General features: G+C 42.0%; 1 pseudogene; it reads right to left on the bottom strand.

Moving 5' to 3' along the window:
• Positions 1-23,625: 23,625 nt before the first annotated feature.
• On the bottom strand, positions 23,626-23,743 carry LOC124597491 (annotated as a pseudogene).
• Between the last annotated feature and the right edge of the window lie 2,035 nt (positions 23,744-25,778).

The following is a 25,778-nucleotide window of genomic DNA, read 5'->3' as shown; positions in this document are numbered from 1 at the left end:
GCCTAGAACCGCTCGCCCAACCCGGCTGGCGAGATCAAAAGAAGGAGCTGTTGAAGTTAAGGGCGTTCCTTCCATGTGTTGTTGTTGTGGTCTTCAGTCTTGAGACTGGCGTCATGCAGCTCTCCATGCTACTCTATCCTGTACAAGCTTCTTCATCTCCCAGTACCTACTGCAGCCTACATCCTTCTGAATCTGCTTAGTGTATTCATCTCTTGGTCTCCCTCTATGATTTTTACCCTCCACGCTGCCCTCCAGTATTAAATTGGTGATCCCTTGTTGCCTCAGAACATGTCCTACCAACCGATCCCTTCTTCTTGTCAAGTTGTGCCACAAACTCCTCTTCTCAAAAATGGCTCTGAGCACTATGGGACTCAACTTCTGAGGTCATTAGTCCCCTAGAACTTAGAACTACTTAAACCTAACTAACCTAAGGACGTCACACACATCCACGCCCGAGGCAGGATTCGAACCTGCGACCGTAGCGGTCTCGCGGTAAACTCCTCTTCTCACTAATTCTATTCAATACCTCTTGATTAGTTATGTGATCTACCCATCTAATCTTCAACATTCTTCTGTACCACCACATTTCTAAAGCTTCTATTCTCTTCTTGTCTAAACTATTTATCGTCCTTGTTTCACTTCCATACATGGCTACACTCCATTCAAATACTTTCAGAAACGACTTCCTGACACTTAAATCTATACTCGATGTTAACATATTTCTCTTCTTCAGAAACGCTTTCCTTGCCTTTGCCAGTCTACATTTTATATCCTCTCTACTTCGACCATCATCAGTTATCTTGCTCCCCAAATAGCAAAACTCCTTTACTACTTTAAGTGTCTCATTTCCTAATATAATTCCCTCAGCATCACCCGACTTAATTCGTCTACATTCCATTATCCTCGTTTCGCTTTTGTTGATGTTCATCTTATACCCTCCTTTCAAGACATTGTCCATTCCGTTAAACTGCTCTTCCAAGTCCTTTGCCGTTCCTTCCATATGCTAGCAATATTTTATCGTAGAAAGGTGCAGTGCACACGGTCGCCACAATCGCCTTTCTCAGCATTTCTGATCATTGAATCTCGACAGGGCATTCTACTCATTATTCTTCCATGGAAATCTTGGCTTCGACGAGATCCTTCTGAGACTCAACTATTAAGAGATCTGTGGCAGGAGATCTTATTAATACTGATGACGGCTTTGAACTGGATAAGGTGTGGGCTCCGGTGACTTGATATCATCAAAAATAAAATATTTTATCCTTAAAGATTCTATAGCGACAATTTCTTTCATTAATTTGACATCTGAATTTTAACTCTGCGAGCTCGCATTCCGACAGAGAGGGAGCGTATAGTATAATCTTTACACATGCAACGCGCGTCAAAGATGAACCAAAATTCGAAGAAAGCGCTAAACTCGATAGAGGGCCCTGATGTAGTGGCTGTCTATGCTCATGCTTCTCTGTGTCAATTTTTGGTATAAAGTTGGCGAGATGCACTAGCAGTCTCCAGTCTAAAACACTCACCTGAAGGTGGCTGAGTTGTTGACAACCGTAATATCGTGGCGATATGTCGACTTCATCCGGCTGCAATCTCGAAACTTAACGGAATCCTCTTCACACCGGGAAAACTTGGAGAATGACAGAACTCCTATTTTGTTTGCATCATCGTGGGCGACATTATCTACGACCATCTGGATCTCATGGACAAACACAGTAAGCTTTCCTGTTTCGAAATCCATGTTGATTCGTATAGACGAGATGATCATTTTCCAGAGAGGTAAAATTATGAAACACACTTAATGGTCTCGTATTATGACCTCTTTCGAAAATGATTATCTGCTCTATCAGGCGTAGTTTATTACTATTCTCAAGAAGGGTCGTGGAACTGTACGTGATAGTAAGTCTGTATCCTTGGCGTTCGTCTGTTACAGAATTATGGAACAAATTTAATGATCGCATATTACGGCAACAGAGCAACGTAAACGATATATGAGCTCCGTTCAGTTTGAAGGCCCTTCCTAAAATCACTAACGAATTGTTCGTTTTTCAGTCGCTTAGTAGCTTCAGTAGCTTCCGCGACCTACTACAATCTACAATAAGTGGGAATTATAACCCGATCATGTTTCAATATAAAACAGCAACATTGAGGGGAACCGTGAGGATGACTACTCGCGAAGTTTCGTAACAGCTACGTTAGTGTCACTGCTTCTGAAACAGAAGCCTATACACAGTCTACAACACACAACTACAGTTCTCCATGCGATGGCCATTTGGAAAGTATATACCGATGTCATATAAACTATAAATAAATACGTGGACAAGTGTCGCCTGATAATTTTCTATGTAATTGCCTTTTTTTGTCGGACGCTTGTCTCAACGTGGGACCCTTTTTTGAGTCGTATTAATTGTCAAAAATTTCTGATCGAAATAATAACCAGCTGATGACAGATTGTTTCCAGTCGCCGTTTTGGAAATATGTTCTCATAATCTTATGAGACGATGAAATCGATTTTTTCTTCACGGTTCAAACTATGGCATGACAAGGGTGTTTTGTATCCGCGTGTGTTGACTGAATGACGGCATCGCGAGAGGAAGATGAGATGCTTTATTACTGGAAGCTTTTTATCTTTATTTTACTGTTTATAAACCCGAAGTTATGTGAAAGCTGCTGTATTGACGCATAGACACTACTTTATTTCTCAGCCCCGCTTTCAAGTCGTCAGCAATTCCTGTTCCTTCCAGCGCTGTAATGTGCTTTCTGACCCTTCTGATAACGATTTTTGTATCATAATTGAAAAATTCAGAATGACGGATCGAGTATGGCGGAAACGATCCGAAAAAAAAATCAGTCAAGTTATTATTATAGTATTTTAATGTTATTGTTAAAATCAGAGGTATTTTAGTACGTTAAAATTGGGAGTGACCGTACATTTTATTTGGGTTGTGGAAAGGGAGGAGGAGAAAGCAAGAAACTATAACCTCCCCACCCGAAACATAGCACTGTGTGAAACATAGCACTGTGTGAAAGTTCTTATCGTAGTCCATACTGATTCAGCCACATACTGATTTTGAGAAATTCGTATTGTTTCATTGCTCCGAATACGTAATCATCCTCCTGCGCGACTATAGGTCCCATTTGGAGTACAATCCATTTATTCCCGATGATTCCTTCACTATGTTGCAATTCTATCGAACACCAGTACTTTTATCAGGCAAAATGAAGATAGAGTGGACTTTAGCTAGGAGTCTCTGCAAGTTCATCTTTGTACAGATGATTGTGAGACCTCGGCTGTTCAGTATAAAATGTCGAATCAAAACACCTTCAGCAATCTAATTTTCTAGTTACTTTATTTGAGCAACTTCTTTCAGCATTACGCCTGGACCAGAGGTGGCATTCTTCCTACATGTCGGTCAGGGGCCTGAGGATGCCGTAATATAGCGCTGGAACTGTTTGCTCCGAAATAAAATAAGTGGAAATTTAGTCGGCTTGAAGTGTTTTGATTCAACATTTTGTACCTAGAGGTGTTGAAGACCAGTTCAACGGTGTATTCAGAGAATATGTGTAACAACCAATAGCTGCCTGTGACAACTTTCACACTGCGTATGTACTATAACATACTTACCGCTACACTATGGACGATTAATTATTATTAAGACCGTGGTCTAGACGCAGTCTCTTTCATTAGGGATCAAAACGCACTCGGACCCATATTCGACGACCCCCTCCCCCTCCCCACCGCTTGTATTTTGAATAAAAATCAGCAGCAATGGCAGTCAATGACTTTCGGCATAAGAAGTCATCCTCATTCTATCAACGGTCTTATCAAAGAGGACGGAGGGGCGGATAGAGGTTCAGGGCAGAAATGGGTAGAAGAAAGGGTTGCGGGAGAATAAAGGCTTAGTAGAAGGAACGAGAGAGAAAAAAGACTAATTGATTTCTGCAATAGATAGCAATAAATATCAGTTAGTAATAGCGAATATTTTTCTCAAGCATCACAAGAGGAGAAGATACACTTGGAAACGGCCGGGATATACGGAAAGATCTCAGTTAGATTACATCATAGTCCGGCAGAAATTCCGAAATCAGATATTGGATTGTAATACTTATCCACGATCAGACACAGATACAGATCACAACTTAGTAAAGATGAAGAGTAGGCTGAAGTTTAAGAAAGTAGTCACGAAAAACCAGTGCGCAAAGAAGTGGGATACGGAGGTGCTAAGGAATGAAGAGACGCGCTTGAAGTTCTCTAAGGCTATAGATATTCGTATAACCAATAGCTCAGTAGGCAGTTCATTCAAGAGGAATGCTCTGAGGCTATAGATATTGTGGTAATGAACTGCTCAGTAGGCAGTTCAGTTCAAGAGGAATGGACATCTCTGAAAAGGGCACTCACAGAAGTTGGAAAGGAAACCGTAAGTACAAGGAAAAAAGAAAAGAAGTACTTCAGTTGATCGACGAAAGAGAAGCACAAGAATTTTCAGGGAAATTCAGGGATACATAAAAAATACAAATCAGTTAGGAATGAAATAAAGAGGAAGTGCAGGGAAGCTACGGCAAAATGGCCGCATGAAAATTGTGAAGATATAGAAAAAGATATGATGGTCGGGAGGACGGACTCAACAAATAGATAAGTCAAAACAACCTTTTGCGAAATTAAGAGCAAGGGAGGTAACATTAAGAATGCAATGGGAATTCCTCTGTTAAATGCAGAGAAGAAATCAGATAGGTGAAAAGAGTACATTGAAGGCCTCTACAACAGGGAACTCTTGTATGATGACATGACAGAAGAAGAAGCAGAAGTCCTCAGGGAAGAGATAGGGGATCCAGTATTAGAATCAGAATTTAGAACAGCTTTGGAAGACTTAAAAAAAAACGTACAAATGACATTCCATCGGAACTTCAAAAATCGTTGGGGGAAGTCACAACGAAACGACTATTTACATTGGTTCATAGAACGTATGAAACTGACGACGCACCATCACACTTTCTGAAAAATATCATCCACACAATTCCGAAGATAGCAGGATACGACAAGCGCGAGAATTATCGTACAATCAGCTTAACATCTCACGCATCTAAGCTGCTGACAAGAATAATATACAAAAGAGTGGAAAAGTAAACTGAAGATGTGTTAGATGGCGATCAGTTTGGCTTTAGGAATAATAAAGGCACCAAACACGCAGCTCCGGCGTTGTGGTTGATAATGAGAGCAATGCTAAAGAAAAATCAAGACACATTAATAAGATTTGCCGAGCTGGAAAATGGTGCAAGATGTTCGAAATCTCAGAGAAATAGCGTTAACTATAGGGAAAGGCGGGTAATATGCAATACGTACGTGAGCCTAGAGGGAACAATAAGAGTGGGAGACCAAGAATGAAGTTCTCGGATTAAAAAGGATGTAAGACAGTGCTGTGGTCTTTCGCCCTACTTTTCATTCTACACAATGAAGAAGCAACGAGAGAAATAAAAGAAAGGTTCGAGGGTGGGATTAAAATTCAGGGTGAAAGGATGTGAATGATATGATTCACTGATGACATTAATATCCTAAGTAAAAGTGAATAAGAATTACAGGGTTGATGAATAGAATGAACAGTCTAATAAGTGCAGAATATGGACTGATATTAAATAGAAAAAAGACGAAAGGAATGAGAAGTGTCAGGAATGAGAACAGCCAGAAACTTAACGTAAAAAAAAAATTCAAATGGCTCTGAGCACTATGGGACTCAACTGCTGAGGTCATTAGTCCCCTAGAACTTAGAACTAGTTAAACCTAACTAACCTAAGGACATCACAAACATCCATGCCCGAGGCAGGATTCGAACCTGCGACCGTAGCGGTCTTGCGGTTCCAGACTGCAGCGCCTTTAACCGCACGACCACTTCGGCCGGCCAAAAACTTAACGTAAGAACTGGCCTAGGCAGCAAAATAACCCATGATGGACGGAGCAAGGAGGACATAAAAAGTAGCCTAACACTGGCAAAGAGGGCATTCCTCGTCAAGAGAAATTTTCTGGCATCAAACATAGGTCTTAACTTGAGGAAGAAATTTCTGACAATGTACGTTTGGATCACAGCATTGTATGGTAGTAAAACATGGAGTGTGGGGAAAATCGGAACAGAAGAGAATCGAAGCCTTTGAGATGTGGTGCTACAGATGAATGTTGAAAATTATATGGATTGATATGGTAAGGAATAAGGAGGTCCCTGTAGATTCGCTGATGAAAGGAACATATGCAAAACACTGACGAATAGGAAGGACATACTGGACGATAGGACATCTTTTAAGGTATCAGGGAGTAACTTCCATGGTACCAGAGCGAGGTGTAGCGAGGTAAATCTGTAGAGGAAGACAGAGACTGGAATCCATCCAGCAAGTAGTTGAGGACATACGTTGGAAGATTATCTCTAAGATGAAAAGGTTGGCACAGGCCAGTCTCAAGACTGATGACGCAAAAAAACCACAGTCTACCTCCAAGCATCTTCCATATGAAGTTTACAGTAACTGGCTGGTCAAAGCAACTGCCATGCGGAGGACACGGGTTCGATTTCCTTTACTGCAAAGACTACTTCCTCGGTGTGAGGACTGGTATAGCATGCACTCAGCCTCGTAATGCCATCTCAGGGGTTGCTTGGTTGCGAAGTAGTGGCTCCAAAATTTGGCAGGTCAGCAAAACGGCCGGCACTGCGCTTTGCTGACCACGTGTCCCACCATATCACATTTTCATGACGCCACATGATAGAGGATGACATGGCGGCCGGTCGACATCCCTTTGGCCTCTAGAGCCTAGACGTGGAGCGTATTATTTTTTGTTCAAGTTCAACAAGCCCTGTTTGTCTTATTTGATGTGTGTCTTACGCAGTTCAGCAATATTGGAGGATGGTTCACACGAGTGTTTGTAAGCAATCTGTTTTGTAAACTGATTACATTTGCCCAACGTCCCAACATCATCCTGCCTGCTTTACAACTGAGCCTATGTGGTCATTCCATTTCATGTCCCCATAAATTTTTACATTCAGATATTTGTATGAGTTGAGTGATTACAGTCGTGACGCTAATATTGTAGACACAGGATGATATTTTTAAATTTTGTAAAGCGTGCAAATTATATTTCTAGACATATAAGGTACGATGCCAGTATCTCCAACACTTTGAAATCTTATCAAGACCTAACTGAATATTTGTTCAGGTTTTCCAGACAGTACTTTATTATAGACGACTGCTTCATCTGCGAATAGTTTGAGGTTACTATTTATATTGTCTGCCTCGTCATCGGTATACAACATCAACAGCAAGAGCGCGAATACACTCCCTTGGGGTAGGCATGAAGTTACATTCACGCCTGTCGATAACAGTGCGTCTAAGATTTCATAACCTGTCCTCCATATGAGAAAATCCTCAACTCATTTTATTTTCCATATAGTCGTACTTTCGTTAATAAGCAGCGGCATGGTACTGTGTCTGATAATTTTTCGAAGGAATATCACACGTACTTAAATATTACACTGTACAGTAATTTTACTGTCACCATCTGTCTAAAGCCCGAATAACTACCTTTTGCAGCGCAGACTTCTGCGAGAAGAGAGTCAGTGAGGTTCTGGAATGAGCCGACTGGGATGCGCACCCATGACGACTCCGGTGCCTTGATCGGCTGCCTTAGGTTTCTCGGTTGAGAATCCATGGCGCGAACAGCACGATAGAGGTAGTCCCACAGATTATCGACTGGATTTAAATCCGGGAAAATGGGATTACGATGAACTCGTCCTGGTGCTCTCCGTATCACGCACGTAGGCTACAAGTTGTGTGACACGTTGCATTGTGCTGCTTGTGACGAGGAGAAACAAACTGCATTTAGGAGTGAGCGTGGTCACCAAGGATAAATTCATGCTCATGTTGATTCATTGTTCCTTCCATAATGACGAGTTCATCAAGGGAATGCAACGGAAACATTCCTCAGATTATAACACTCCCTCTTCCAGCCTGGACCCTTCCGACGTTTGTTACAGGATGTTTTCTGTCAGTCCGATGGAGCACAAATCGTGATTCATCCGGAAAGGTCAACTGTCACTCCTCAGTGGACATCCAGCTGCGATACTGGCGGGCTAATTCTAGCTTTTGACACCGATGAATAGCAGTCAGCATCAATGCATCAATCAGGCACCTGCTGCAGGGGCTTATACGCAGCAACGTTCGCTGGACGCTCGTTGAGGAGATACTGTCGGTAGCCACTCGGTTCACCTCGATGGTCAGTTGTTCTACAGCTACCTGCACGTCTATTTGCCCCTACGCATCTCCACTGCCGCCATTCATCCGTTTCATCTATGGCCCGTAGTGCACCAAAATTGCCTCGGCGACGGTTTTGAACAGCGCCATTTTCTCACGCACGGTATACCTTAACCGTGGCGCCACGCGAACAGTTCACGAACATACCCGTTTCGGAAATGATTCCACTATTGGCCCGAAAGCTAACGGGGATAATCTTTTGGAAGTCAAATAAATCTCTCCGTTTCCGTGTTACCACGACGACTGCACTGTTTTCCGCGTCCCTGCGACATGCTTTGCGCACCCTTAACTGCTAATGCTGCCACCTTGTGTCTGCGAGTGGTTATTGCTCGCTGATGTTGTACATAGGTGGTGGTCACATTAATGTGACTAGACCGTGTAATCATAGTAACAGGAAGGGTTGTCGTGTTTGAAGGTGTGCCTTTTATGACATCTGAACGCAGAAATTTAACCTATCTGTTAAAGTCAGGTCTGTAGTTCACTGCACACCTGTCTGTAACAGACTACTCAGATATGTAGGAAACTAAACCACTTTGGCCGTGGGATGATAATCACTGCAATGCGCATGAATGCTACAATATCGGGGATTTACGTCAAAGAAAGAATTCGGCCTTCCACCGTCTACATTGTCTACTGTGCATCTGCAGATATTAAAAATTAAAATTATATGGGACATTGTCAAGAGTGAGACATCACAGCCAGTCAGTATATTAGATTCCATAATACTTAAACTGAATGACGATGTTGTGGTGGTAATTCACAAGCTGCAACTACTTTTAACAATCACTTTCTAAAAGTAGCAGCAAATATAAGATTAAATGGTTCAGTTGAAGAAGGAAGAGAATATATTAAAATTTTCTTTCTACAAAACTGTAAGCAACTAGAAGTAGTACCAACGCCCTTCACTGAAATCAATACAATTATAAAAATGAATTTTATCCATAGTGGGTGTGTATCAAAAAACTTCGCAGTCTATAATAGCTTTTTAAGTTTCTATATGTGCAACACCCTTACACTTCCTGTGGCTACATTCTTTGACCATAACCTACATGTTTCTGTATGAGCAACATCTTTACACCTGCTACGTCTAAGGTTCAAATGGCTCTGAGCACTACGGGACTTAACATCTGAGGTAATCAGTGCCCTAGAACTTAGAACTACTTAAACCTAACTGACCTAAGGACATCACACACATCCATGCCAGAGGCAGGATTCGAACCTGCGACCGTAGCGGTCGCGTGGTTCCAGATTGAAGCGTCTAGAACCGCTCGGCCACAACGGCCGGTAACGTCTAAGGTCTTTGACCATAGCCCACATGTTTGTATGCAAACACAGTGCATTTCACGAGTGCACATCGTAATAGTGAAATATGCAGCTAAACTTTATAGAACTGAAATATGGACGTGAAAATGATAATAAGTGTGCAATTAAGTGGAAAAACTGTCACAACAGCATAACTGTAATAATGATGCTTCATCTTTATGTAAGTACAGATATATTTTCGTCAAATGCTGCCTTGCCACTTACAATTGTCCAACTTGTATCTGTTAAGTCACCAGCAAATAATTTTTTGTATGTATACAGTGATTTCCAGCAATATAAACATGTATGTGAATGTATAAACACCTGAGGATGGGCGCACGCCCGAAACCGGTCGTGTTACAAATAAATAACCTTTTATTGTGACTGGTAACGGAAATTTTTCTACACCAAATTATAAAAATTCTAAAATACGAAAGGTCTTGGGGGGTTGACGGAATTTCAAACAGAATTCTGAAAAGTTGTTCCATCTTGATACGTTATGTCCTTAGTGATATATGCAAATCACCACTGGCACTGTTGATTTTTTCCAGATGGATCAAAATATGCAATTATTAGAGCACTTCATAAGAAAGGCGACAACACAAACTTAAACAATTATCGTCCAGTTTTATTTTCCAAAATATTCGAAAAAGTAATGTATTCAAGAGTAGTAACACACTGAAATGGAAGCAATTTACTTAGCATATAACAATGTGATTCCGGAAAATTGCTCGACTGACGAATGCTATCTCTACATTCGCTCATCCAATAGTACAAACCTTAAATAATAATATATCGCCAGTTGGTATTTTCTGTGATACCTCCAAGGCCTTAGATTGTGTAGACCATGATATTCTCTTAGGAAAACTCAAGTTTTGTGGAACTGATGGTTTTACACACAGCTGGTTGGAATGATACTTGACAAACACAATAAAAAAGGTTGTGCTGAATAATTCAGACAATGTCGAAAAGACAGAAAATTTCGGGAGTCCCACAAGGCTCAATTTTGGGCCAACTCCTATTCCTTATGAATGACCTTCCACTTGAAACTCAAGAAGCAAAATTGATACTTTTTGCAGACGATAATAGTGTTGTAATGAATCCTATTACAGAGAAACCAACAGAAGAGTTAGTAAATGAGACTTTCAAAGAATTGTAAGCGGTTCTCTGAAACTTGAATCTCCCTAAATTTTGAAAAAAAAAAGCGCACTACTTTCAGTTCTGTACAATAAATACAGTCATGCCAACAACTGGTGAAGCACATGAGAAGGAATCAGTAAGTGGGGTAGAACACTGCAAATTTTTGGGTGTACATGTTGAAGAAAACTTGAAGTGGAATAAGCTTATTACTGAGCTTCTCAAACAATGACGTTCAGCCACTTTTGCTTCTCGTATACGTACTAATCTAGGAAACAAACGTATCAATCTCCTGACATATTTTGGATGTTGCCACTCAACAGTGTCGTACGTTTCATATCAGCAAACACTCCGCTGCAGAGTGAAAATCTCATTCTGGTCTTACGTAATAGTTTTCCGGGGTAACTCATCACTTAGAAAGGAAGTATTGATTGCACAAAAGCGAGCAGTAATAGTAATATGTGGTGTTCACCCAAGGACGTCATGTCAGTACCTCTTTAAGGAAGTAGGTATGCTAACTGCGCCTTCACAGTACATATTTTCACTAATGAAATTCGTGACAAGCTCAGTGACAGTTGTACGCACACCACAGAAGGGAAAAATGATCTTCGTTACCCATTGTTAAAGGTGTCAGTGGTTCATAGAGGAGTTCAATAAGCAGCAATAAAAATATTTCATCATTTATCCAACAAAATAAAATGTCTGATAGGTGGTGAAGCAAGTTTTAAATCTAATTTAAAATAATTTCTCCGGGAAAAATTATTCTCTTCCATTGACGAATTTCTATTTAAAATCTGGTAGCTGGTAAAAAAAATGTGTTCATTAATGTTAACAGTTATTATCTAATCATGTATATAAATCCTGTAAACTGACACGTTCCACATCATTTCGATAAAAGAGTCGTTCAAATGATCGTGGAACATGCAGCTAACTACTTAACTCAGCATCGCAGAGACAATGTCTAAACACGCCTCAAATGCCGTATAAGACGACGGCAAGCATGTGATGAGCCGACGTCACGTCGCCTCCACAGAGTCACAAGGGATGACTGACATTTTGCTGATCACCGCCGATTTGGATGTGGGATGTCAGGATCCATTTCTACCAGAACTGTACGAAGACAAGTGCGCCGTGTAGGCTGCAGTAGCTGATGATCCACTCGTGTCACGGCGTCTTCCTCACTTTTAGGCACTCATTGCGATAAAGTGTTACCATACGAAATCACCTCCATAGAACGAAGAGATTGTAATCTCACATGTTAACGGAACCAGAAACATTATAATCCTTTCGTTCCATTAGAAAAGTAAGTTTCGTTTAACGATAATTTATTCTTACTCAACCAAATTTTCAAAGTAGAGAACAGGAAATATCATTTGGAGATTAAGACCGAAGCCGAATCGAGTACTTTCGCTGTCGCAGCTGTTTCTATGTCGTCCGGAGCATTCTCCTTGTGAAAGTATGTATGTGTGTTTTTATAGGTCTGTTTTTATGTAAATGTGGGTGTAGATACATTGGCGCCATATACAACGTTTGCCTACAACATTCACGTGTGGTATATAATTGTCGAGGCTATGTTCGGAATACATTTAAAATCTTAATGGCTTTTTTACCAAGCTTATCGGTATACGCCTTTTTACTTTGACATTTCTCAATGTCCATCGGGTCTACAGTTACGGTACACATTTAAGCACGTAATGAGTAGATGTTTGTGGCGTCAGAGAGGCTTCACTGACGGTCAACAGATATGCGCTGACTGCAGTGTTACTACTCGACAAGCCTGGACTTTGTACGCCAGAGCACATCCTGGTCGCAGTACGTTTCTCAATAGCCTGTAACACTGTCCGTCGCTACGTGTGAACTGGCAAAAGAGAACGCGGAATATAAACGAAACTCCGAGTGACTTGTTCTGTTTTACCTGTTTGTGGGCTCTTCCGTTACTTCTTGGTAGCACAATTCCACGTTTAATGTTGAATAACAAGTTCCACTGTTTTTGTTCTGGTGATTTTTGTTTATTTAAAACTAGTTTTCGGCTTACTGAGACATCTTCAGGAAACAATCGAGCACCTGCTGGAAGGGACGCTAGTTGTTAGGTAACCAAACATTATAAGCAAAGATACATTCCACTCGCGTAGAGTGTTATGCATCAAACTTCTTTCTTAACGTTGAAATTTCACTTTACCCAATCGACAATATTAAGCATAATAAATAATTAAACTACACAACGTTACAGAGTCAATGGTTAAAATGCTAAAGTTTTTGAAGTCTTGACGTTGACTGAGAAACTGTTGAACTGAGCACTCTTCATTTATGTTGTGCAACAAACATGTTTTATAACACTATAACATATTATACACTGAAGCAGCTTAATTAGGAGAAAGATAGAAGAGCTCAACTCTAAATTATTATCCTGACACTGTAACAGTATTTTCTCCAATACAGGATTCGCGTGCCCGCCATGATGCAGTGTCTTCGTTATATCGAACTTGTTTCAAGGATAATTCTCCACCACCAACTGGTATTTTGTTATAAGAGGAAATTACATGACATATATATAGCTGTCCAAGGAAAATACGTTTCTTTTAAAATTTTCTGTTTAGTTTCATGCTGATGTTCTATGCAATGTCCTTTGACATCTCATAGGTAACGCACACGGATGCATACAACATCTAGTGACAGGAGTCAGCCAGGCAAGAATTATCAGAGACAGGGTGCCTTAATTTGGTGTGGTTGGTTTGTACCGGATAGCAGCACGAAAAGAGCTTTAACTGAAGAAATTCTTCTTGATGCTTCCTTAGATTTTACAATGCTTCCACATTATTGAGACTGTTTTTTTGTTTTTTTTTGTTTTTTTTTTGCATTAGTTTTCCGCCTGTCCAATGTGCTTCTTCCATATGAACGCTGAAATTGGGTCTTCGTCTATAAACACACCTAAATATCAGCATACATATTTCTTATGGAATCTTATTACGTCGTATTAGTGTATCTCTTAACACGCACCTTTTAATAAACTGGGTGTAATTCTTTGGGACCCCACTGATAACTTTACCTCTTGGCACCAAAAGCGTAGCTCTTAAAAAACTCTTTCCAGACAGCTTCTCGAGCTACAGTTTACGAGCATCATTACAACATTAGCATATATCACCAGTCATTTGATTGCTTGATCTTTTTTTTCGGGCTTCCTAAGAATAGATCCAGGATCAAATTCCATAACAAAAGAATACAAATATATTCTTGTAGGCATCCGTTGGAGATATTTTTATGTAAGTGCTGACATGCAAGTCTTGGTCTCCGTCTAGACAATAAATTTTTTTGACATTTGTATGCAGCTGTAGGACAAGCCAACTCTCTCAGGTGATCAAAAGGCTCTGACCACAAATAGTCAAACGCCCCAGGAATGTCTTTAATTATGGCCGCAACGTATGTGTAGGGAGAGTTTTTATCCTGAAGTTATTGCCTCGCTTAGAGTATCCTCCGTTTAGTTCCGTTTTCTAAAACCGGACTCAAGAAAATGGGTGTCGTTTTTCGGGGCGCTACGGATAACTTTATTTCCCGTCACCAGTCGTCTGCCTCTTGAGGATTTACACTACAAAATGTTTCGATATTGCTTTTCGATGTACCATACACGGGGATCGTTACAACAAGACTAACTCCATATAACATTCTTTATGCTTATTCTAAAGTGTCTAGCAGACAAATTGTCCTGTATATTTTATAGGTTGTGGCTCATTCTTCTCATCCTTCTTTGAAATAATCGCGTTTGCCTTTTCTCACATTTTTTATGTTCTCCCTCTACAAGATATGCACTGTTCAACTGATAGTAGTATAGGCTGATACGCACATGACGAGCTTACAGAACTTCCACGGGAATATGCCTTGACCTGGTCATTTATTTCCATATTTGTTCTCGGACTTCCTTGGCAAAAGAACACATTACTAAATCACTTAGTACATTTCTCTGATGTTTGTTACTAAGCCACCAATGTTCGGTGTTAACGTCCTCAGTAGCGTCTGAGAATAACGTCTCGATTGATATTTGATCTAATTGTTGCCAGTTCTCAATTACACTTCTGTCCTCGTCCTATAAATGTGGTAGCGCAGATGTTAATAATAATTTCGTGTGGATCACTGAGCTGGTAAAACTCTTTCAACTCGACACCACTTCGGCTACTTGCGTGTCCCTGATCAGCGTCAGTTATTCTACTGGGGAAAGCGGACCTACAGTTTAACTTGGAATCCGAACCACATGTAATTTCTGGCGAATCTTCACACCACTGAGAGATAAAAGCTTGGTTAAAGAGACAGCGAAAAAAAGTCTGGTGGCCGAGTGGGATTCGATACTGCGACCTTTCCGTTTCTATGCACGCGCTTAGAACATCAGGGCCGACAGCGTGGCAGGTGATTTTACTTTTTTGTTCACAATTTTTATGACATGAGCCAAAGATTAGGGGACCAAGACTCCGTGCCACAAATCCGCTTTCAACTATCCATTCTCACTTGTCGCAAGCTTTCTTGAAACTTGTAGAATCTCTGATATTACTTTATAAGATTTTAGAACCTAATGCATTTGTCCCTGGTAATCTGGACAAAATTGCAAACAACTGTTCTCACACAATGAGTCACAGTTACAGTCTTTTGTTCCAGAAATGTTGCTCGATTGAAAAGCCATTTAAAGATTCTTTCGTCAAATATTTTAATTCTTAGGACACATAAGATCATTAATTGACTTCTCTGTATTTGGTTAAAAACAACTGACTACATAAATCATGACACTGTTTAAGAACACCTTAGAAACACCTGACCTGACACCATATTGAAATTAATTATTCAAATTTTGCTGGTAATTACGTCAAACAGCGCAAGTGACAAAGAGATTTTTTTTGGAACTCGAGAGACATTAGCAACGTAGCTTCACAAGGCTGAATCGTAGGGTCACTATTGTTCATCATATACAGGATGATTCAGCTGCCCCTACCGCTATCGTTTTATGTAAACCGCAGTGTTGTACCTGGTGTTTAAACACCAGGTGCGAGATTTTCATATTCTCTACCTGCAGACTACTAGTCCTACAGAAGAAAATGAACAGGAACTTTTATGTAACAAATTTAATGAAGTTAAATATTTTTACTTGTGTACGTTTTCGCTGGAGCCCACAGTTTTCGAGTTATTCAAGAAAAACTTAAAGTAGTCTGTGCGTAGCGAGCGAGAGAATATGAAAAAGTCGCGCGCGGTTTTTGAAAGCCAGATACAACATTGTGGGTTTTATAAAACGACAGTGGTAGGGGCAGCTGAATTACCTGTACATGAATGACCTCAAATTTGATAAATGAAGCAGTTGTTGTTGTGGTCTTCAGTCCAGGGACTGGTTTGATGCAGCTCTCCATGCTACTCTATCCTGTGCATGCTTCTTCATCTCCCAGTAACTACTGCAACCTACACCCTCCTGAATCTGCTTAGTGTATTCATCTCTTGGTCTCCCTCTACGATTTTTACACTCCACGCTGCCCTCCAATACTAAATTGGTGATCCATTGATGCCTTAGAATATGTCCTACCAGCCGATCCCTTCTTCTAGACAAGTTGTGCCACAAATTTCTCTTCTCCCCAATTCTATTCAATACCTCCTCAATAGTTATGTGATCTACCCATCTAATATTCAGCATTCTTCTGTAGCATCACAATTCGAAAGCTTCTATTCTCTTCTTGTTCAAACTATTTATTGACCACTTTTCACTTCCATACATGACTACACGCCATACAAATACTTTCAGAAACGATTTCCTGACACTCAAATCTATACTCGATGTTAACAAATTTCTCTTCTTCAGAAACGCTTTCCTTGCCATTGCCAGTCTACATTTTATATCCTCTTTACTTCCACCATCATCAGTTACTTTGCTCCCCAAATAGCAAAACTCATTTACTACTTTAAGCGTCTCATTTTCTAATCTAATTCCCTCAGCATCACCCGATTTAATTCAAATGCATTCCATTATCCTCGTTTTGCTTTTGTTGATGTTCATCTTATATCCTCCTTTCAAGACACTGTCCATTCCGTTCAGCTGCTCTTCCAGGTTCTTTGCTGCCTCTGACAGAATTACAATGTCATCGGCGAACCTCAAAGTTTTTATTTCTTCTACATGGATTTTAAATCCTACTCCAAATTTTTTTTGTTTCCTTTACTGCTTGCTCAATATACAGATTGAACAACATCGGGGAGAGGCTACAAACCTGTCTCACTCCTTTCCCAACCACTGCTTCCCTTTCATGGCCTTCGACTCTTATAACTGCCATCTGGTTTCTGTACAAATTGTAAATGGCCTTTTGCTCTCTGTATTTTAGCCCTGCCACCTTTAGAATTTGAAAGAGAACATTGCAGTCAACATTGTCAAAAGCTTTCTCTAAGTCTACAAATGCTAGAAACGTAGGTTTTCCTTTCCTTAATCTCTTTTGTAAGATAAGTCGTAGGGTCAGTATTGCCTCACGTGTTCCAACATTTCTACGGAATCCAAACTGATCGTGGTCGGCTTCTACTAGTTTTTCCATTCGTCTGTAAAGAATTCGTGTTAGTACTTTACAGCCGTGGCTTATTAAACTGATAGTTCGGTAATTTTCACATCTGTCAACATCTGCTTTCTTTGGAATTGGAATTATTTATTCTTCTTGAAGCCTGAGGGTATTTCGCCTGTCTCATACATCTTACTCACCAGATGGTAGAGTTTTGTCAGGGCTGGCTTTCCCAAGCCTATCAGTAGTTCTAATGGAATGTTGTCTACTCCCAGGGCCTTGTTTCGACTTAGGTCTTTCAGTGCTCTGTCAAAATCTTCACGCAGTATCATATCTCCCATTTCATCTTCATCTACATCCTCTTCCACTTCCATAATATTGTCCTCAAGAACCTCGCCCTTGTATAGACCCTCTGTATACTCTTTCCACTTTTCTGCTTTCCCTTCTTTGCTTAGAACTGGGTTTCCATCTGAGCTCTTGATATTCATGCAAGTGGTTCTCTTTTCTCCGAAGGTCTCTTTAGTTTTCCTGTAGGCAGTATCTATCTTACCTGTATTGATACACGCCCCTACATCCTTACATTTGTCCCCTAGCCGTCCCTGCTTAGCCATTTTGCACTTTCTGTCAATCTCAGTTTTGAGGCGTTTGTATTCCTTTTTGCTTGCTTCATTTACTGCATTTTTGTATTTTCTCCTTTCATCAATTAAATTCAATATCTCTTCTGTTACCCAAGGATTTCTATTAGCCCTCGTCTTTTTACGGACTTCATCCTCTGCTGCCTTCACTATTTCATCTCTCAAAGCTACCCATTCTTCTTCTACTGTATTTCTTTCCTCCATTTTTGTCAATCGTTCCCTAATGCTCTCCCTGAAACTTTCTACAGCCTTTGGTTCTGTCAGTTTGTACAGGTCCCATCTCCTTAAATTCCCACCTTTTTGCAGTTTCTTTAGTTTTAATCTACAGTTCATAACCAATAGTTGTGGTCAGATTCCACATCTGCCCCTGGTTCCTAAATCTCTGTCTTACCATTATATAATCTAATTGATACCTTCCAGTATCTCCAGGCTTCTTCCATGTATACAACCTTCTTTCATGATTCTTGAACCAAGTGTTAGCTATGATTAAATTATGCTCTGTGCAAAATTCTACCAGGCGGCTTCCTCTTTCATTCCTTACTCCCATTTCATATTCACTTAATACGTTTCCTTCTCTTCCTTTCCTACTATCGAATTCCAGTCACCCATGACTATTAAATTTTCGTCTCCCTTCACTATCTGAATGATTTCTTTTATCTCATCATACATGTCATCAATCTCTTCGTCATCTGCGAAGCTAGTTGGCATATAAACTTGTACTACTGTAGTAGGCGTGGGCTTCGTATCTATCTCGGCCACAATAATGCGTTCACTATGCTGTTCGTAGTAGCTTACCCGCATTCCAATTTTTTTTTTCATTATTAAACCTACTCCTGCATTACCCCTATTAGATTTTGTATTTATAACCCTGTATTCACCTGACCAGAAATCTTGGTCCTCCTGCCACCGAACTTCACTAATTTCCACTATATCAACTTTAACCTATCCATTTCCCTTTTTAAATTTTCTAACCTACCTGCCCGATTATGGGATCTGACATTTCATGCTCTGACCCGTAGAACACCAGTTTTCTTTCTCCTGACAACAACGTCCTCCTGAGTAGTCCCCGCCCGGAGATCCGAATGGGGGACTATTTTACCTCCGGAATATTTTACCCAAGAAGACGCCATCATCATTTAATCATACAGTAAAGCTGCATGCCCTCGGGAAAAATGACGGTTGTAGTTTCCCCTTGCTTTCAGCCGTTCGCAAGGCCGTTTTGGTTAGTGTTACAAGGCCAGATCAGCCAATGATCCAGACTGTTGCGCCTGCAACTACTGAAAAGGCTGCTGCCCCTCTTCAGGAACCACACGTTTGTCTGGCCTCTCAACAGATACCCCTCCTTTGTGGTTGCACCTATGGTACGGCTATCTGTATCTTTTCTGAGGCAAGCAAGCCTCCCCACCAACTGAAAGGTCCATGGTTCACGGGGGAGGAAATGAAGCAGGTATTACAATGAATCGCTTTTGATAGAAAGCATCAGGGAATGCTGTCAGTGTTTTAAAAAAATAGCAAGTTTTCCTCTTCATTAACGCTGAAAAATTATTAAGATATACACTCCTGGAAATTGAAATAAGAACACCGTGAATTCATTGTCCCAGGAAGGGGAAACTTTATTGACACATTCCTGGGGTCAGATACATCACATGATCACACTGACAGAACCACAGGCACATAGACACAGGCAACAGAGCATGCACAATGTCGGCACTAGTACAGTGTATATCCACCTTTCGCAACAATACAGGCTGCTATTCTCCCATGGAGACGATCGTAGAGATGCTGGATGTAGTCCTGTGGAACGGCTTGCCATGCCATTTCCACCTGGTGCCTCAGTTGGACCAGCGTTCGTGCTGGACGTGCAGACCGCGTGAGACGACGCTTCATCCAGTCCCAAACATGCTCAATGGGGGACAGATCCGGAGATCTTGCTGGCCAGGGTAGTAGACTTACACCTTCTAGAGCACGTTGGGTGGCACGGGATACATGCGGACGTGCATTGTCCTGTTGGAACAGCAAGTTCCCTTGCCGGTCTAGGAATGGTAGAACGATGGGTTTGATGACGGTTTGGATGTACCGTGCACTATTCAGTGTCCCCTCGACGATCACCAGTGGTGTACGGCCAGTGTAGGAGATCGCTCCCCACACCATGATGCCGGGTGTTGGCCCTGTGTGCCTCGGTCGTATGCAGTCCTGATTGTGGCGCTCACCTGCACGGCGCCAAACACGCATACGACCATCATTGGCACCAAGGCAGAAGCGACTCTCATCGCTGAAGACGACACGTCTCCATTCGTCCCTCCATTCACGCCTGTCGCGACACGACGGCCTAACGGTGTGCGGGACCGTAGCCCAGCTTCATGGAGACGGTTGCGAATGGTCCTCGCCGATACCCCAGGAGCAACAGTGTCCCTAATTTGCTGGGAAGTGGCGGTGCGCTCCCCTACGGCACTGCGTAGGATCCTTCGGTCTTGGCGTGCATCCGTGCGTCGCTGCGGTCCGGTCCCAGGTCGACGGGCACGTGCACCTTCCGCCGACCACTGGCGACAACATCGATGTACTGTGGAGACCTCACGCCCCACGTATTGAGCAATTCGGCGGTACGTCCACCCGGCCTCCCGCATGCCCACTATACGCCCTCGCTCAAAGTCCGTCAACTGCACATACGGTTCACGTCCACGCTGTCGCAGCATGCTACCAGTGTTAAAGACTGCGATGGAGCTCCGTGTGCCACGGCAAACTGGCTGACACTGACGGCGGCGGTGCACAAATGCTGCGCTGCTAGCGCCATTCGACGGCCAACACGGCGGTTCCTGGTGTGTCCGCTGTGCCGTGCGTGTGATCATTGCTTGTACAGCCCTCTCGCAGTGTCCGGAGCAAGTATGGTGGGTCTGACACACCGGTGTCAATGTGTTCTTTTTTCCATTTCCAGGAGTGTATTCTGTTCTGCATGACAAACAGAATAACATGGAAAACAGACGTAGCAAATGAACGGGGAGGTTAATTATAAATTCATGACTGTTTGCACGTAACAGGGATGCTGCCTTACGAGAACGCACTGGCCGTATTGCACACGAGATTTCTCGTGGTATATTTCACTATGAATTCGCCCAAATGGTATCATTGCGGGTTTCAACTACTAAGCAATTCGCCGTCAGATGATACAATGATTTAAATGATCTCATACTAGCGTGTTAAAGTACAACTCTACAGAGAATAAGTAATAGCTCTCCTCCATCAGCAGCATGCTCGTTGCAGCGTGTGAACAATCATCGCAAACAGAATACTGGTAAACTTTTGTAACGAATATTTAACAATGACAATAAAAAACAATAACACGCCATGGCTGATTTACTTCACGATTGTAGCACTGCATTCTTCATTCTATCGTAAGAATAATCAAACTATTTGAGGAATTCTGTTTCTTAATATTTCAGTTCATGATCCTTTCGATTGATCACCTCAAATTTGGTATTGCCATTCTAAACCACACCAACGTAGTCTACATTATTAAGAGGCCTACATGGTGACCCTGTCAGCATTAAGAGCATTTCCTTCGACATGACGTCCTAGAATCATTTCTTGGCCGTCGACGAACATTTACTACTCTACGCTACTAATCACACATCACGACGTAATTCGCCACAGAGCATATTTGAATTCTGTATTCAGCAGCCTAACTGCCCTTTGATCACCTCGGTTGTTGAATGCCTTTAAGGCAATAAGGACGCCATTATCAACACCTCAGTGAGGTTGAACGAGGCCGTGTAATAGGGCTACGAGAAGCTGGATGTTCTTTTTGCTGTACTGCAGAGAGACTTGGCAGGAATGTAGCCACTGTGCACGACTGCTGGCAGCGAGCGGAGATCGCGAGAGTGTACCATCGCAAGAAGACCGGGCTCCGGATGGCCAGATGGCACTGTAGAGAGGGACGACCACCGAGTTTCTGCGTATGGCTCTGGCGCATCGTGTTGCAGCAGCAATCTGAACAGCAATTGGCAACGCAGTGACACAACAAAGTGCTACAAATCTGTTACTTCAAGGACAGCTCCGAGCCAGACTCCCCGTAGTGTGGCCCCTGACCCCAAACTACCGCCATTTTCGACTTCAATGGTGTTAAGCGAGAGCTCATTGGAGGGCAGGGTGTAGGTCTGTTGTGTCTTCTGGTGAAAGCTGCTTCTGTCTCGGTGCCAGTGATAACCGTGTCTTGGTTAGGAGGAGGCCAGTTAAGGGCCTGCAACCAACCTGTCTGCGTGCTAGACACACTGGACTTACACCTGGAGTTATGGTCTGGGGTGCGATTTCCTATGACAGCAGGAGCACTGTCGTGGTTATCCCAAGCACTCTGACTGCAAATCTGTACGTCAGTCTGGTGATTCGCCCTGTTGTGCTGCTATTCATGAACAGTATTCCAGAGGGTGTTTTCCAACAGGATAACACTCGCTCACATACCGCTGTTGTAACCCAGCATGCTCTACTGTGCGTCATCATGTTGCCTTGGCGTGTTCGATCAGCAGATCTACCTCCAATAGAGCACATATGGGGCATCATTCGACGACGGCTTCAGCGTCATCCACAAACAGCATTAGCCATACATTTTGAGGCTGCAATTAAAACTTCATGACTATCCCTCATACTCAGCATGAGGTATGTGAAATTAGGAAAGACACAAAGTTGCCTGAGGATAGTGTTCTACAGATGACTACAATGTATTACCTTCGACATCGAGACAAAACAGATAAGTGAAAATTGAGTTGTACTGCTTGCTATCAACTATTCTTTACAATGTGCGTAATGTACTTCATTTTGGTATTAAATGAAAATTGAGCTGATAAATTCTGTATGGTTGGATGATAAATGTAGGCTTGCTCTCCAACTTTAGGCGATAACGTTTTGCACACTATTTGTAAATTGTACTACTAGGGCCTTTATTTCATGAGTTGTTTCTACCCATTCTGATGAATTTTAATCTCTTCTAAGATCTATGCAGATTAATGTAGCCAACCTGATATTTACTTCCGTGTAAGAAGTCTAGGAATAGCTTTTTAGTAGCTCCTGAATCCTCTCTACCTCATCGTTCTTCACGGCAACTACATTCGGTTCATCTGAATGTTAGCTCATTATAGAGTTAATGGCTGAAGAGCACAAGCGAATAAAATCATTTCAAAGGGGTAACCGTTAACCTGAATTCTAGATTTCTTTCAATTACTACTGGCTGAATTGTGCTACACTGTGTTTCAGTAAACCCCAGTCTATCTAAAAGTCTTTTGCGGATGGTAGTAACTGAAGCTGTCAAATGCCTTGTTAAAATCGATTGAAACTGATTTCATTTTCGCATCATTTGAGTTTGTCGGAATGTGAAGGAGTGAATCTTCATTTCCGTCATTTACTTAGTTATACAGGCACGACCACGACACACCTTCGCTATTAAATTCTGACAATATCTGTGTCACACTTCCAAAATTTATTGAAATAGTATTTATGTGAACTATGCAGTAGGGATCCCGTGAAGTGGTGAAAAGTCACCTTTTTGTCCTTTTAAAACTAAACTAAACTCCTCCCGAACAGGCCATGAAGGCCCAAAGGTACCGATCGGCCGCCGTGTCATCCTCGGACCACAGGCGTCACTAAATGCAGATATGGAGTGGCATGTGGTCAGCATACCGCACTCCCGGCCGAATGTCAGTTTCCGAGACCGGAGTCGCTACTTCTCAATCAAGTAGCTCCTCAGTTTGCCTCACAAGGGCTGAGTGCACGCCACTTGCCAACAGCGCTCGGCAGACCGGATGGTCACCCATCCAAGTGCTAGCCCAGCCCGACAGCGCTTATCTTCGGTGATCTGACGGGAACCAGTGTTACCACTGCAGTAAGGCCGTTGGCTTTTGTCCTTTTAGGTCCTTTCATTCTCTCGTCGCTAACGGGCTCCGGTGGCGTGACAGCAGAAGAACATGCCACCCTTCGGTCACGAGCGTCTGTATTAAAAGTAAGAGCCGTAAAATATTAAAAAAAGACAATATATTTGCATTACTCTTTAAAGTTGTTAAAATGATGATTAGTTATCATGGTGTTGAAAACCACTTTTCTTTTAAAAGACATACTGACAAAACTGACGAAACTCTTCGCTGCACAAAAGACGACGTTTCTACGGCGGAAAAGGGGGATGGTTGAGCATAATTTGGGTGTAAGGTTAGGTATGGGTATAAGTGGAGGAGGAGAGATGATATATGGAAATGGGTGTAATACAGGAGCCTAGGCCAGTGCTATGAGATGGGAACAGTAAAAGAGGGTAGTGAAGGGAGAAGACCGATACGAGAGAGGATAAGGAGTAAATCTGATTAGCAAGAGAAGTTAAATGTCAGATCTATTTTCATTTTGTGGTAGAGGGAGTGTGTTAAAACTGCGCAGGGAAAGGATATGGACTATGTGTAGGTGTAGGGGTGCTGGGATGTGTTGATACAGATGCGGCAGCGTACTGGCACTGGAATAAGAGACGGACTTGTAGGCTTGTTGCAGTCGAATTTGAGGCGTAACCACAAGCGCCGACACGAAGAGCAGGGAAGGCTGCGGGACGACGTCAGCCAATAGTTCGCTGACTAGGACCGCACCACGACAGGAGCGGCCTCTGCAAGAGGAGAATACAAGAGCCGCTCCTGCCAGCCTCGGCCAGACAGTAGAAGACGGACGCAAGTAGATCCGGGCTACAAGAGAGCACTAGAAGAGGTGCTACGTGTGATCCATATCCTTTACTTGCGTGGACATTCTGTATAGCGAAAGACATTGATTACTTGCATGTCGTCAATAGTTTGCGACACGACATTGTAAATCAAAGTCAAGTATTGTCAGTCTACTTTATTGTAATAAAAACCATTAACACGATTTGCTTGAATTGTTGTACAGCTACCCGAGAAAGCAGCATCCTTTAGACACACTATAACAGACGAGTGGGCTCGACACCACATTTCTAGCATAAACCAAGGAGTTTAATGTATATGAGGACGTAGGGGAAAGTCAAGAGTTGGCAAGGAATTCATGTCATGGAGGGTAAAAGGACGCTAAAAGGAAGGCGGAGTGTGTGACGTTCAAGGATTTGATAAACATTAGGTGAAGTCAATGTCAGTTTGCATTGGCATAACAGATCGTAGGAAGGACCAAGCTTTTGTAGTTGTGAGAGATGGTAGAGGGATGCAAATCTATGTTCGGCTGATTACTGCATAGATATAAAATGATGGCTTCAATATTTAGTCCCTACGAGAAATGAGTTACATATTTAAATTTTATTGGCTTTCTGCTGGACGGACATTGTAAGTGGTTTCCGTATCAGTTTGTGCTCGAAGATTAGTACGAGGTGTTTTTTTCTGAATGTTAAAACTATTTTAAATAGCCACGGTAAGCTGTCGTATGCTATATACGAGATGACCTTAAATGAATCACGTATAATGTTACGTTACTGTCCGTTTCTGTGTTCATTTTAAAATGCAGCTGCGTACTGCGTAATATCACTGACGCAACAGTATTTTCAAGTGAACACGGACCAAAACTGAACAGTAATATAACGTATTACATGGTTTATATAGAATTTGACGGCCTAAGGTGGATATTTAAAATGATTTTGGCATTCAGAAATTATGTCGAGGATGTGGACTCGCACAGGAAGAAACTACTGGTATTTTCGATTGTTAATTAATCGGTGGTAAATGGATATGAAAAAGTTCTGGAGAGGTACGTTGCAGACGATTCTTTCTGTAATTATCGGCTTGGTTTCCGATGGTTTGATCACATGAGGAAGAAAAACAGTCGAATTGAGCTGAGAAGTCCTTTGGGATATCTGGATGTGTGAGCGAAGGCTAGGAAACCGAAGACATCGGCGTACTGTAAGAGGTGACGTATTTATTTCCTACAGTAAATCATTTGCGCT

Source organism: Schistocerca americana, chromosome 2, assembly GCF_021461395.2.
Source record: "Schistocerca americana isolate TAMUIC-IGC-003095 chromosome 2, iqSchAmer2.1, whole genome shotgun sequence".
Classification (NCBI taxonomy): Eukaryota; Metazoa; Arthropoda; class Insecta; order Orthoptera; family Acrididae; genus Schistocerca; species Schistocerca americana.
This window is presented reverse-complemented; position numbering and strand designations above follow the sequence as displayed.